We start from the raw sequence: 13,467 nt of genomic DNA on the forward strand, positions 1-13,467 counted from the left end.
CCACATAAGTTCCCTTTCTCCACTTTTGGTTTCCCACAGAGGAATGTGCTGCAGGGTCCCAGAAGCACCAGTTCTGGAGGCAGAGCTGTGTGGTGGTTTATAGCATTAAACACACAAACTGGGGGACGACGACAGGTCTCACTGGGTTTATAAACCCACATAAGCCCCCGTCTCCATTCCCCATGTTTGTATTTCAGCAGTTTTCAGCAATCTAACGATGATAATTTAGTTATCATGACAAAATGTTAAAGGTACAACTCACAACAAAATCCAGGAGCTTTTCAAAACTTCAAACTCTACATTAGGGTTCACGAGGTGCTTAATCCCACAGTGCCCCCGGGTTCCCCACTGCCTCACCTCACCCAGAAGTTCAAGCGTGTAGCTCACAGTTTGTGTCACAAAGATCTATGGACCTTCCAGCGTTGAGGGATAATGGTTCCTAATTGTTCAGAGCTGCACCCTGCCTGCAATAGCTGCTCACCCCTCAGAGATGGAATGGGGTTGGTGTTGACAGGCGATTGGAGAACGCGGTAACGTTTAATGCATCATTTTAACGGGACTCTCCAAAAGCCCACTGTCTCGGTATGTTATTATCTCAGACTCTGCAGTTGTTGTTTCTTATTTAAATGTCCTATCTCACTTGAGATTTAATGTAATTAGAGCCAGCCTGTGGAAAAATCTTTTTCTATTATGTCTTAGCTATTGTTCCAGTCAAGATGGTAAAGCAAATCAAACAGGATATAATGAAAATGATAAAACCATTTGCAAGAGGCAGTTTTCCTGAGGGAAGTAAAAGGCACCATCACTTTTCATTTTGTTTTGTATTTCTAAACATGGTGTGTGCCTGGAATAACTCCGCTGAGGCTTGTCCAATACACCTGAGAGCAGAGTCAGGTACCTCTGACAGCAATCTGACTTGACTGATGCGAGAGGGAGCCAGAAGTACCATAGCAATAAGCCTCTGCTGTTGCTAATGGTGCTGCACCACCCTGTGGGGCCAACACCAGGCCTGCTTGCCAGCTCAGGTATGTGTGAAGGACTTGGGTCTATGTTAATAAGCATCTCCTTAGGTTATTTTTTTTTTTTCATCCAGCTGTAGCATCTGGAATGGGGAGGTACATCCAGAGTGTAGCATCTGAACAGATACTGCAAAGATCCTCGCAGCCAAAGCGATAGTGCAGCGTGTGTTTGTCAGAAAGAAGTGATGTTTCTGGTACAAGAGGGCAGGTAAAGGAGTGGCAGAGGCAGAGAGTCCGTGCCCTTGCTCTGGCTTGGAGGCAGGATCACAGCAGGGCAGGTGGCCTAAGCTGGTCCCTCACTGCTGTCTCTCCTTAGGGGGTTTCTGAGGAGTTCAGATGTTGTTACTCTTCATCTTTTAGCTTTTATTTGAGGTTTATAATTTTATTTCAAAGCTGGTTTGCAATATCTTTTCTCTTTTGTGCACAAACCGCTTGTGAAGAGGCTTTTGTATTGTCAGCATGTATTACAGTAATCTCTATTAATTCACAGTGGCATTGATAAACTTTAAGTCAGAGAGGCTTAATCAAGAGGCTGCACGCCACAGGATAGAGTTAGAAACGCAGTGCTTTCAGGGGGTGATGGCAGGATTTTCAGTCTCACTATTTTAGCTCCCAACAGCTGTGTCTGGAGGGATGGAGCTTCCGAGTCGCACGACGCGGTTGCCGTTGCGAAGCAGCAGCCGTATTTATCCGTGCGGTGACGTTGGGCTCAGCTTTGACAGTGGGGTTTTCAGAAATGCAGAGGAGCACAGCCAACTAAATCTGTCTTTGTACAAACGTCAGAAGCAACAGATCAATCTTGTTTTTCAAAATTTAATTACATAGAAATTCAAATCATAAAAATTCAAATTCAAGTACTGCAAATGATCAAAAAATCATTAGTTTAGTACTTGCAAACTATTTTAGAGCTTCAGATGTTGTTTTTAAATTAAAAAATCTACCTGAAAAAATTCTCTTGTTTATAAGTTTCTGGTTTTTGGTGCAAATTTATAGAGCGCTTGTGGAAAAGTTTGTCTTTTCTGTTCCCTCAAACTCTTTAGAACTGTGGAAACAGTCATTTTTTCCTCTTCCCTTCCCCCCATTCCTTTTTTTGTGAAGAAATGATTAAATGCTTAGAGTACAAATGCTGCACATGAATATTTATAAGAACTTTTATAACATTTAGCAAGGCAATGCTTCATGGCTGTCTCTTTCTGAATGCACATAATAAAGTACCCATAATTTCTTTGAAGCTGCACTCCCTCTGTTCGTTTGGTGGCAGGTTGGGAGGAACTGTAGGCTCCTCGGGGCCACAGGGCTCAGTTGTTGGTGCTGACAAAACGCAGAGATCATTGCTGTGTTCCCTACTTTTCTGTTAAAACTCTTGTGTTTAACATTTAATAAGAATACATTTTTCGTGCCTCATTTATATTTAAGTTGCAGAAAATTGCTAGGTAGGAATCTGTTACCTGTGTTGGATAAATACCTGATTCCCTGCAATTATAGTTTGGTCCTGGAGGATGCAGAGTTAAATGTCTTCTGCTTGAAATACTGGCGCTGTAGAACAATGGAAGGGCCCTGGAGCGCACTGCAAACCACTTGGAGGATCCTCCTGCTAATGCAAAAAATGTTTTAGTCTCCTCTTCTTCCTCTGCATATTGTCTCTGGGTAATAGTGCATTCTGGGAATAGCTAATAGTGAATATAAGGCTTCAAAATGTAATGCACCCGTTTCCAAAAATCCAATGGAAACCAGTAGTTCTTAATAGCAGTGTTTATGCTCTTGACATCCTTAAAGAATTTTGATCAGATTAAGCACATGAGCAGCCTAAGGAGAGGAGAAGGAAGAAAGACTTTAGAAATGGGCAAAAAGAGGAGGGGGTAGATAGAGTTTGTTTATTTAACAAAGCTGAAGATGATTTTAGAACTGGGATTGGAAGCTCTTTGCTCATAACATTACGTATTATAGCTTCTCACCTCCTCCTCTTAAAAATAAATAAATTGCTATAAATTGCATGTGCCTATGTCCGCAAAGTTACTATATTAATTGAAGATTTGCAGTGCTTATTTAAAAGCTGGATGGTATTTTCAGATCTTTTCAGATCTTTCACTGGGATATGTTGGCTGTCTAAATGATTTTTCCTGGGATTCATTACAAGTATAGCTTCTTTTATATTTTTTTTTTTTTAAATCATATCTTCTCAGTTTTCATGCCCTTTTATCTAGTCACATTTCTTTTGGCTTTCTGCCTGTGACGTGCATGTCTTACATAGAGCTCCATCTGAAAATCTCTGAAATATACCAATGTATTTCATACTTGTGAATTTCTTCCTTTTTGTGTGTGTTTATGTATGGGTGTAACACCTGCTTCTCTGCTGCTGAAACATCCAACCTATACAGGTGTGGGTTTAAAGAAGGTACTATTCATGTGACTTTACTCCCTAAAATACTACTATGCTTAACTTTCAGATAGTGATTTCAATCTTTCGCAAATGTTTTGGCCACAGTAATTTTTAGAATCACTTGTGATTAGAAAAGGAGAACTGAAAGAGACAATGTCAACAAGCACTTTACATTTCAGTTAAAGCCATTTACTTGCAGTATTACATTTATCCCCATACACTACAATAATAATGTAGAAGATTATACTCTCAGTTGTGCTTTAGTTCCATTTGCAAAATTTTTCAGCTGGTCACCTGATCTATAACCCCTGGACGTGTGAGACTCACAGCTTGGTTACCCCTGTGAGGAAAGTCCATACTCACCTGCGATCCCTTGGAGGCTGTTTGGCAGCACTGCTGATGCTGAAGCTGGGTATAACACTCCAGGGTTTGCTTCTACAGGGAAACAAAGGGATTGGCCACGTTGTTGTGGGATAACATTAAATCCATCCAAACAGCTTAAAAAAATTACAATCCTTGGACAATAATAACTACAAGAGTTTTTCAATCACATTTTTGATAGGAAATTGGATTTGAAAAAAATTAATTTGACATATCTTCCTAATTTCTTTCTTTATGCTTTATTTTTAGTGTAAAAATAAAGTGTGGCGCAGAAAATGAATCGGCACACCAAGCAGTGAGACTCTGGAGATCTTTGGAGACTTTCATTTGTCTATGGATCCTGGAATACTAAAGGTTCATAGAGATTTGAGGCAGAATTTATTTTATTACTTTTCCATAGCCTCAAACTAGTCCTTCCATCATACCCTATAAAACAAAAACCCTCACTCCGGTAGTGAGGTTTGAGCTAGAGCTTCACATCTTCCTTAAAACTAGTTACTGCTGAACAGCTCTGCAAAGAGGGAACGCACAGGCAGGAGGAGGAATTGGCTTTTTTCCTCCTTTAGCTCAGCGCTGCAGACATTAAAGATGATGTTGCCTAATTTCAGTGAGCAGCCATCTCATTATCTCTGTGAAGTCTCTCTTCTGCTCTTTTCCTTCCCAGTTCTTATTTCTCCCAAGTTTTAGCATGTAATTAGAAGAGTACAGTGGCTGAAAAGTGAAAACTGAATTTTTCCAAATGCTGTTACTTGTAAAATGTAATACATCGCCCACACGTCCCAAAGCGGTGATTGAAGATCCCCTCTAATTTGTCTTACTTGAGATTTAAGCGAAATCATCTGCTGAGTGTTTCAGACTATCTGCGTGCATTACGATTCACCCAGGCTTCTCTGAAAAGAAAAATGTGAAAATAAGACATGGTTAATGTAGCAGCCTTTTATGTCTGGAGAACAAATTTAACATAGGACATTAGAGATACAGGCCTACAGTCTATCTTCTGACTACACAATGCTAATTAGCGTTACGAAACCATCCTTTTGTTAATCATGTTGAATTATATCAGAGTTGGAAGGCCTCTCTGCCGGAACAGCGGCGCAGTGTGTTGGTACTGAAAGGCGCTTGGCAGAGCGTGGGGGGCTGGCAGGGGGACAGCAGCCAGGGGGGGAAGCAGAAGCCCCCCTGAAGTGGTGCCAGTGTCACTGCCTGCACCTGCTTCCCCACGCCGGCCGGCGCAAACGGGAGGTCAGAGCAAGCTGCCTCTTCTGAGAAACACTGGTTTGTGTCTTTCCCTCTTCAGTCTTCTTGTCCCTGCGACACCGTATGAAAATAAGGAAGTTATTTTATGTAGCAAAAATATTTGTATTAATACGTAGTGAGAAACCCACCCGGTGCAGAGCAGATCTGCTTCAGCTTCTGAGCGCAGGGCCCAAGTCCTCTAACTGCACACAGACACCATAAGCAGCTGATAAATATCCTGTTATTGACATTTCATAATTGAATAATTTATTTTTTTTACGTACTGCATTCTGGCATCCAAACGTAGTTCTGCTGCCTTTATTGAGTTTGACATATTGCAATTTCTGTCAAAATTAAGGCTTTGAGATCAGTCTTAACACACTTGGTTTCAACAAAAGGCTTTTTAAAAGAGCTGACTTTAAAAAGCTGACACTTCTCGGGGCGGTTGTTATATGAGCAGTTGAGTAGGGGGTACTTAAAACAGCCGCAGAAGGTGAAGGTAGCAGTGATTAATTTTCTAGATATGCCAAAAAATATTTCTACAAATCTCTGTGGAAATCCCAAAAATTAAACCTTGAATCTTTATGCAAATTGTTCAAACTGTTGTTTTTTTTTTTCTGTTGAATTAGTGCCTGATACTCTTGCAAACCAAAAGGTTTGCTTTTTAAAATAGCTTTAAAATAAAACACTAATTCATTGTCTTTGCCAAACCACGTGTCCTCTCTTCCTCATGCCTCTATGTCTTTTTTCCAGACGCTGAATTTTAGTGAGCTATGAATAGGTATCTTCATTAATAAGTATACGGAAGGCTAAATTAACTTTTAAATATAGTATGCTTTAATTTAATTTTGTATTTTACTATCCTATTATTAAGAAACTAAAGTGATAAAAATGCAGTATATATTGTGTGGATTAGGTCTTGCAATAGGTCTGAAACTGACTGTAAGCAGGAAGGTGTTACTGAGTTGGCAGGGGATGCTCTGCATTAATCTTTGTTGTAAAATTAGTCAAGGGGTTTTTACAAGTAGTCTGAAAGAAAATGGAAATGGGGAAAGTGGGAAATTGGAGAGCAGAGATACCCACTGATTACATCGAAATAAGGCTTGAGCAAATAATTTGTGTTTATTATGTGCAATTGCAAATGGAGAATGAAGAGTTTAGACGAGGCTTGCCTGACTCCACTGAGAGAAGCAAAGATCTTCAGCAGCTTGAGGAAGTCCTGACCATTCTGGGTAATGGTCTGGACTTAAAAGGACAGTGCCTGGTCTGCACATTGCAGAGGAATCTGTTGCGAGGGTAGGAAGGGTTTGTTTCCACTGTGTTTGTCACTGGTATGAAGCTCCAGGAACACTGTGTTGTCTTTTGCAGAGCAACAGTCCAAGGGTGCTAGTAACAATACACAGAAGGCACTCGTGGTCAAAGGTTTGAATTGAACAGCTTGTTCTACAGAGAAGACTTTGAGAGGTCAACTTGCTCATTTTTTTTTTTTATTAAAAAAAGGCAAAGTAGAACCAATAGTATTGAGGGCAAAAGGAATGACTAACACTGTTGGATAGCAGTTGCAATTACCATTGAAATTCACCATTTGACTAACAGTTGGGATCTGGGGATCCCATATACTGTTTATAGAATGGGAACATATGCCACCATGTGTTATTAAGCCAAATTTGTGCTCATAACCTTGAAATCTGCTGTACAGATTTTTTTGTCTGTATGAATTGCAAGATGAAGGGCTGCAGAGGGCATGTACCCTCTGCTGTGGACCATGCTAAGGAGACCTGGTGTACAACACATCACCTTCTCGTGCACGGTGCTGAGGAAGCAGCATCAGAGGAGCAGGATTTAGATTCCCAAGCAGTTTTCCTCATCAGATGGAGAGCTTCTTAGCATCCTTAACAAGTGTTAAAATGGAATAGTCAATAAAACCTCCCTCCAAGGGGGCAGGCAGTACCAGCCTTTTGTATTTTCCTCGGGTGGGCAGTGACAGAATGTAATTGCCCTGGGTTCAGGGTGGTTTCTGTGAAATGGGTTCCTGCACGGTGGTGGACTCGTAGCAGTCCTGTCTGCCAGGAAAATACACTGTCACAAAAACCTTGTCTGAAAGGCAAAGAATTCAGATGAGCGTGATTCTGCTTTTACCTTCAGCTCCCTCTAGATTGGTATTGAGTCATCAAGGCTAGAAAATTCACATTGTGTTTTCTTCTGGGTAGAAAAAGCTTTGTATTTTTAGGATTCTGCCAAGCACAAGTAGCAAAATTTACGTTTGGCAATCAACTCCTCTAGGAAAACATTTATATCTGTAAAGAAGAACTAAAGAAAGAATTTAAGAGAACTATTTCTGAAAACAATCATTCCTGTTGATTTTCTTTCTCTTCCCTTTGCTAGAGCTTGTTTACAGTGCTCCAGTTTTGTTGTTCCATACTGTGTCCTGACCCAGGAATGAGCGCTGGCTGGGTTTCAAGCTAGTTATTTTCAAGTATGATCAGCAGCCTCTTAATTAGTATCTGAGCGCTCTGACAGCATGGCTCTTCGGAGGGGGAAGGCAGAGCTTCGTGGGGACCCTGGGCTGAGAGGAGGGGAGCGATGCTGGGGTGCCCCGGGCTGGACTCTGGGTGCTCGTGCTCTCTGTGAGGAGCCGCCTCTGGTTTTTAAGTGGCCGGATGCAGCTGGATGCTCCTGCTGCCCACGGAGCAGCCTGGCTCTTCGGGGAGGTTTGGCCTGCCTGAAGGCAGCCTTCTCAATGCAGCAACAGAGTCCTTCTTTTCCTTTCCTTGTCTTACAGTGTTGGAGCAAAAATTGTAGTGGTTTACATACCTGATAGGTTTAAACATCTAGATTTGAAAATAAAGGCTATTTCTTAATGAAGTAAACAGAACAAATTTCCTGGCTGCAAAAAAAGCAGTCATTGGATGTAAAGATAAAAACTAATACAGAATTTCTATGACAGTTCCTTTCTGATTCTGTCCTTGATTATATTTAATGATGCCTTCACTGCATACCTCCTCCATGTAGAGATTATTTTTAAGTACAGAATCAGATTTTGTAGACTTAAATTCCTAGTTTGTTTGTTTGTTTCCCTGCCCTATATCATGTTTATTTGGTAGCCTAAAAAGATGATACTGACTGTTAGATGCCCTGTGTAGTGCTGTTAGTCCTTTTCTGTCACCATGGAGGGATACAGCTGCATCACAGAGTCCTTCCCAATGTGCCAGAACACTGGTGTGTTGTGGACTGGGAAGATTTTGCAGTGGCTGTGATATTGCTGACTTGATAATCGGGCTAAAGAGCATGAAGACTTGACCATCCCTGGAGGTATTCAAAAGGTGGGTAGACGTGGGGCTTTAGCGACGTGGTTTAGTGATGGTTTTGTTAGTGTTAAGGTGGATGGTTGGACTCGATGATTTGAATAAGTAAAAAAATACATTTTTGTTTCTTACAAACGCTGAAAGCCTGCAATTTCAGTATCTGCTAATTCCTCTCCTGAGTAAGACTTCACCTCTGATGGTGCTTTTTCTCCCTAATAGCGTTCTCATCAGTGGTGGCTTCCCGTTCTCTGGGGATGGATTGCTGGCAAAGCATAGGGGGCACCTATAAATACCCGTTGTAAAGTAGCATTCTTGTTTTCTTTTTAACTTCAACACTAGTAAACAATAATATCTTTAACACTCTGCCTTAGAGCTCATCACTTATTTCATTGCTGTGGCTGATGACCGCAGATTAAAATTTCTTGCATTTATCATGCCTGGTAAAGTAGCTTATTGGGATGAATAAATGACATACTAATTAGAAGAGTAGTTTGAGTGAGAATAAGCTGCTGGAACTAGTTTTGACGGCCAAAAAATTACCTGTAGCTAGTTTCTCAAGATTATCAAAGAGATCCTCAAATTAGAATGTCTGCCTTTGATCGTAGATGCAAGGAACAAGGCAAAATGACGGCACCAAGTGCGAGACGGAGGGAGGGGTGGTTGCTGTGGAACGGGAAACTGAAGGGGTTTTTACAAAGATTTAAATCCTGGCCAGGCACTTGCTCCACCAAGTAGTGAATGCGATAGCAGTAGGTGACTTATTTTTATTGATATGAAAAGGAGGCTGAGGGGAGACCTTCTCGCTCTCTCCAACTCCCTGAAAGGAGGGTGTAGCCAGGGGGGGTCGGTCTCTTCTCCCAAGGAACAGGCGATGGGACAAGAGGAAACGGCCTTAAGTTGCCCCAGGGGAGGTTCAGGTTGGATATTAGGAACAATTTTTACACTGAAAGGGTTATTAAGCTTGGGAATGGGCTGCCCAGGGAAGTGGTGGAATCACCTCCATCCCTGGAGGTAAAGCCAGGTGGACATAGGGCTCAGAGACATGGTTTAGTGATGGTTTTTATCAGAGTTAAGTTGATGGTTGGGCTAGATGATCTTAAAGGTCCCTTCCAACCCAGATAATTCTATGATTCTATATTTTCCACAATAAGCTAGTAACATGTCACTTCAAAAGCTAAATTTTTTAGGTTAGTTGTAGAGAAAAATCACTTTTATATGATTCCTTTGTCATCTTATCCTGATTTTTCTGTCTTGCCGCATGACAACATTCAACCATTACTGATCTTTTCTAAGACTTCCATCTGGCTTCCTTACCTTTGCCGTTACCACCACCTCATGCGTTCCTACGGGTTTGTGTGGATGGTTGCAAGACGTGCCAGTGGAACAGTCACTTGGCCCAAGCAGTTTATAGCCTGAGGTCCCAGTTGCTCAATATCAAACGTGATTGCATAATCATAAAAATTAGAAATGAACACAAAGAATGTTTGCGGGGCTGAGATATAAGCCTGGCACATGAGTGACAAAACAAAGTGTGGGAGAAGAGAAAAGGAGATAATGGGATGTTGGTGTTATTTCACCATCTAGTTATTTTGCTGTATTAAACTAGAACCACTGAAAGTAATGAGTAAGATCTCATAACAAGGAAAGAACTGAATCATGTGGTTATCAAAAAGATGAATTCTGAGAAAGGCATTGCCAAAGGAAGGCTTATAAAGGCGAAATCCTAACCAAAAGCACTGAAATTGGAAGCTTTGGATTTACTCTACCTAATACAACTCCCAGTGTCTCCTCCAGTGTATACATGTCTAACGGTCTTCCAAATCCGGCTGACCTCCTGACCTCAGTCAGCTTGTTGCAGGAAGCATTTTATATGGACTAATTTTCTTTTTACTGATTTAAATAATGCTGCATTGGGTTTGTTGCTCTCTCTTTTTTTTTTTTTTTTTTTGAGACAGACACTGAATGGGAACACCCAGTCTATCTTCTTTATGTGATGGATCATTTAATATAATATCATTTTATTTGTCTCAATTCTGAACTAAACTGTCCTAATCTTTTTGTTTCGCTTAATATGGAAAGCTTTTCATCCCTTAAAATATTTTTGTGGTTGTTTTATGCTGCATTTCTTCCTGCGATGTCGTAAATAGAACCGAACAGAATATTCAGTAAATCATGTCATTGATTTTCTTCCACGGAAAGCGTGCAATCAGCTGGTTGCCTTGCGTATTCTGTTGCACTATTTGCATGTCCTGCAGTTAGTCATTTGTCAGAACTTCTTAAAAACTTCAAATAAAATTGTGCCGTTTCTCTTTTGCCTGTTTCCATGATGATAAAAACCTATCCCATTCACAGTGTGCTTAGCTCCTCGCTGTTCTGGCTCCCCTGAGAAGGGGCCACATAATTTTATGTGCACTCGGCCACCTGGTTCTCAAGTTGTTGGCCACAGTCCTTGGCTTTACACTGTCCAGCCCTGCTGTGCTGTTGCTCTTAATTTATCAGTTATTTCTAATATCTCATTTGGCTGATAGTCAAATGGCTCATAGTGGTTTATTTTTAAACTTAACTCTCTGAAGTCCTTATTTAATAACTCATAAGGATCTTGGGGAGGGGGTCGAGCCTGATGGAGAGTGATCATCTGGCTTCTCTGCAGTGGGTGTTATCTTCTGCGTTAGAGCTGACCTCCCACACTGCCTGCAGTCCACTAACTCTCTCAGAAGTTTTCTTCTCCTGTTGCTACTGGGGTTTCTTTGGCTACTTGTTACCAAGTTCCTTCACATCCTTTCTAATGTTATTTTGTATTTTCTATCCACAAGTTACTTTGCAAACCTGAAATTGATATAGTTTTGGCAACAGCGGGTATGGCTGCATCAGGGGTTCAGGGTAAAGCTCTTTGGAGCCAGAGGTTGCAGCAGTCCAAGGGAGAGAGTCTTAAGTAAATTGAAGTTGGGGAATTGATGGATTCAATAATACAGTGATGATATACGGTGTTTTCGCTCTCAAGCTGTGCTCAGCAGAAGGATAACCACAGCCATTACTGGGTTTTGTAACTGTAGGAGCAGTGTAATGTTTTTCAGGTATTTCATTGTTGTTTATTGTGAATACATTCTGGAGAGGTTTAGTAAAGGTTATTCTTCTAGATGTTTTCATGTGCTTAAGTAACAGGCAAAAAAGATCAAAGGGCAGGATTTCAAGGGAGCCCAGGAAAGGTAAGTTGAAGATAATTAGATTGGTCAAGGTACAGTCGTACTGGTGCACTTTTAATATGCTGTGAAGGGCTTAATTTTTGTAATTTTGCAAAACAGACTTGGGACAAACTTAAGTGCACTGAAATTGAGGAGTTTTTTGGTTTTTTTTTAATTATCATTATCATGCTTGTTCCTGTCAGCTGATGCACTTGCCCTTAATTTGCTGCTTAGGTCTTGGAATGTTGTACACAGCCCTTTTTAGGAAGGAAGGTGGGTAAACAAGCTATTTATAAGTCTGGGTTATCTTATTGTGTTTTCCTTTTAAATAAGTAAAAAATGAAAAGTAATTTTCTGTGCAAGTAAAAAGTATCCCTAAAGAATATACTGTGCAGCATTGTCTGAATTATCATGCAGTACCGCGTCCAGCTCAGCACAGGAAGGACATGGACCTTTGGAGTGGGTCCAGCAAAGGGCCATGAAGATGATCAGAGGGCTGGAGCCCCTCTTCTGGTAGGACAGGCTGAAAGAGCTGGGGGTGTTCAGCCTGGAGAAGAGAAGGCTCCAGGGAGACCTTAGAGCAGCCTTCCAATATCTGAAGGGGCTACAGGAGTGATGGGGAGGGACTCTTTATCAGGGAGTGTAGCGATAGGATGAGGGGTAATGGTTTTAATTTAAAGAGGGGAGATTTAGATGAGATATTAGGATGAAATTCTTTGCTGTGAGGGTGGTGAGAGCCTGGCCCAGGTTGCCCAGAGAAGCTGTGGCTGCCCCATCCCTGGAGGGGTTCAAGGCCAGGCTGGATGGGGCTTGGAGCAACCTGGTCTGGTGGGAGGTGTCCCTGCCCAGGGCAGGGGGTTGGAACTCAATGGTCTTTAAGGTCCCTTCCAACTCTAACCATTCCATGATTCTTTGATCGTTATGATATCATACATATGTCTGGATGGTTATTTTAGATTTAAGTTTTATTAATGCGACATGATTATTTTTTCCAAAAAGAAAAAATATATATATTTTAAAAGTTTTCTGCAGTTAAGAATCTTTTCTTATTATTGGAACTCAGAAGAGTTTGTATTTAAATACATGCCTTGGCTGCTCTACTGGGCCTCAACACCAAATGTGAGATGAGAGCTTGTCCTTATTATTGTTTTTTGTTTTCTCAATGTGACGGTACAGAATCTAATTAGATTACCTGGGCAGATCCTGGGGATATTTCTTGCCTTTTCCCTGCTCTGTGGCATTATCTGCTTGGGTTAGGTAAATTGTAAAGAAATGCCTGTTTTCTTCTGAAGCATTACAGATTGCCTAGCCCTAGGCAGGTTTTTGCTCCAGTTCATTGGTTATTTCTATCATGTTTTATTCTTACAAGGGTTTAGGTAGAAAAAACATTCAGGGGTTTCCTTCACTCACTTAGTTTTATGAAATATTTATATAATTTAAACTCTTCTTAAACGAGGGAAAATATAGCGTGGGAGGTTAAAACCAGAAATAGTTTGAAGTTGTTTTCCTGATTGTTTCACGCTGTCTTGCAGCGGGTTTGCAGCTAGGGGTTGTTCTTCTCCTTTGTTCTCCCTGTTGTACCTCAGGGAGACGTGATTCAGTCCTCTCCATCCATCCTACCCCTTGCGTAGCGCTGTGAGCGGTGCTGAGGAGCGGTTCTGAAGTTAAGTTGTCAACTTCTTAGTCTAGGTCATTGCCTCCCCGCTATCCCCTGCAGAGCTGTGGGTTTACGGCCTTGGACAGTTACCAGGGCGCTCGGTTCTGACTGGAAGGAAGAGAGAAAATCCTATCTGTGAGAAGATAGAACTTTTCATTTTTTTTAACAGAAAGGAAATTTCCATCTGTGCTATCTGCCACGGTCACAGTTCTGGCCTGTTACAACAACGATCCAATATTTGGTGAATATTAGTCCACTTTGGGAATAAAATTGTGGCGGTCCATAATGCCATTTGTCACTATTTAAT

At 41.2% G+C, this 13,467-nt stretch overlaps 1 protein-coding gene across 8 annotated transcripts in view; it reads left to right on the forward strand.

Annotated features, from left to right (window-relative positions):
* The window catches only part of PEAK1 (pseudopodium-enriched atypical kinase 1), a 131,164-nt gene that overhangs the window by 71,691 nt on the left and 46,006 nt on the right, over nt 1-13,467 (forward strand). Inside the window, exon 1 of one of the 8 annotated variants that reach the window (XM_014944401.1) lies at nt 11,758-11,776. The exons of the other annotated variants lie outside the window; for them this stretch is intronic. The gene's annotated coding sequence lies outside the window, so the exon portion shown is untranslated. Of the gene's footprint in view, nt 1-11,757; nt 11,777-13,467 lie in introns of those variants that run through there. 8 annotated transcript variants of the gene reach the window in all.

This window comes from Calidris pugnax, unplaced genomic scaffold (genome assembly GCF_001431845.1).
Source record: "Calidris pugnax isolate Ruff unplaced genomic scaffold, ASM143184v1 scaffold70, whole genome shotgun sequence".
NCBI classification, from domain to species: domain Eukaryota; kingdom Metazoa; phylum Chordata; class Aves; order Charadriiformes; family Scolopacidae; genus Calidris; species Calidris pugnax.